This window comes from Bison bison, unplaced genomic scaffold, assembly GCF_000754665.1.
Source record: "Bison bison bison isolate TAMUID 2011002044 unplaced genomic scaffold, Bison_UMD1.0 scf7180017864251, whole genome shotgun sequence".
NCBI classification, from domain to species: domain Eukaryota; kingdom Metazoa; phylum Chordata; class Mammalia; order Artiodactyla; family Bovidae; genus Bison; species Bison bison.
Genome location: NW_011494823.1, coordinates 1,324,051 through 1,325,987, shown reverse-complemented (window position 1 = coordinate 1,325,987; position 1,937 = coordinate 1,324,051). Strand labels below are relative to the sequence as shown.

General features: G+C 35.4%; 1 protein-coding gene across 1 annotated transcript in view; it reads left to right on the top strand.

Annotated features, from left to right (window-relative positions):
- Positions 1 to 1,937, top strand: part of LOC104994118 (2-acylglycerol O-acyltransferase 2-like) — a 17,441-nt gene that overhangs the window by 5,990 nt on the left and 9,514 nt on the right. The gene's annotated exons all lie outside the window — the stretch shown is intronic.

Genomic DNA, 1,937 nt, shown 5'->3' with positions numbered 1-1,937 from the left:
GAATTTTGTCAAAGGCTTTCTCTGCATCTATTGAGATAATCATATGGTTTTTATTTTTCAATTTGTTAATATGGTGTATTACATTTGATTGATTTGTGGATATTGAAGAATCCTTGCATCCCTGGGATAAAGCCCACTTGGTCATGGTGTATGATCTTTTTAATGTGTTGTTGGATTCTGATTGCTAGAATTTTGTTAAGGATTTTTGCATCTATGTTCATCAGTGATATTGGCCTGTAGTTTTCTTTTTTTGTGGGATCAGGTTTTGGTATTAGGGTAATGGTGGCCTCATAGAATGAGTTTGGAAGTTTACCCTCCTCTGCAATTTTCTGGAAGAGTTTGAGCAGGATAGGTGTTAGCTCTTCTCTAAATTTTTGGTAGAATTCAGCTGTGAACCCGTCTGGACCTGGGCTTTTGTTTGCTGGAAGATTTTTGATTAGAGTTTAAATTTCTGTGCTTGTGATGGGTCTGTTAAGAGTTTCTATTTCTTCCTGGTCCAGTTTTGGAAAGTTGTACTTTTCTAAGAATTTGTCCATTTCTTCCACGTTGTCCATTTTATTGGCATATAATTGTTGATAGTAGTCTCTTATGATCCTTTGTATTTCTGTGTTGTCTGTTGTGATCTCTCCATTTTCATTTCTAATTTTATTGATTTGATTTTTCTCCCTTTTGTTTCTTGATGAGTCTGGCTAATGGTTTGTCAATTTTATTTATCCTTTCAAAGAACCAGCTTTTGGCTTTGTTGATTTTTGCTATGGTCTTTTTTGTTTCTTTTGCATTTATTTCTGCCCTAATTTTTATGATTTCTTTCCTTCTACTAACCCTGGGGTTCTTCATTTCTTCCTTTTCTAGTTGCTTTAGGTGTAGAGTTAGGTTATTTATTTGACTTTTTTCTTGTTTCTTGAGGTATGCCTATATTGCTATGAACTTTCCCCTTAGGACTGCTTTTACAGTGTCCCACAGGTTTTGGGGTGTTGTGTTTTCGTTTTCATTCGTTTCTATGCAAATTTTGATTTCTTCTGTGATTTGTTGGTTATTCAGCAGCGTGTTGTTCAGCCTCCATATGTTGGAATTTTTAATAGTTTTTCTCCTGTAATTGAGATCTAATCTTACTGCATTGTGGTCAGAAAAGATGCTTGGAATGATTTCTATTTTTTTGAATTTACCAAGGCTAGATTTATGGCCCAGGATGTGACCTATCCTGGAGAAGGTTCCATGTGCGCTTGAGAAAAAGGTGAAATTCATTGTTTTGGAATGAAATGTCCTATAGATATCAATTAGATCTAACTGGTCTATTGTATCATTTAAAGTTTGTGTTTCCTTGTTAATTTTCTGTTTAGTTGATCTATCCATAGGTGTGAGTGGGGTATTAAAGTCTCCCACTATTATTGTGTTATTGTTAATTTCTCTTTTCATACTTGTTAGCATTTGTCTTACATATTGCGGTGCTCCCGTGTTGGGTGCATATATATTTATAATTGTTATATCTTCTTCTTGGATTGATCCTTTGATCATTATGTAGTGACCATCTTTGTCTCTTTTCACAGCCTTTGTTTTTAAAGTCTATTTTATCTGATATGAGTATTGCTACTCCTGCTTTCTTTTGGTCCCTATTTGCATGGAAAATCTTTTTCCAGCCCTTCACTTTCAGTCTGTATGTGTCCCCTGTTTTGAGGTGGGTCTCCTGTACACAACATATGTAGGGGTCTTGTTTTTGTATCCATTCAGCCAGTCTTTGTCTTTTGGTTGGGGCATTCAACCCATTTACGTTTAAGGTAATTACTGATAAGTATGATCCCGTTGCCATTTACTTTATGGTTTTGGGTTTGAATTTATACACCATTTTTGTGTTTCCTGTCTAGAGAATATCCTTTAGTATTTGTTGGAGAGCTGGTTTGGTGGTGCAGAATTCTCTCAGCTTTTGCTTGTCTGAAAAG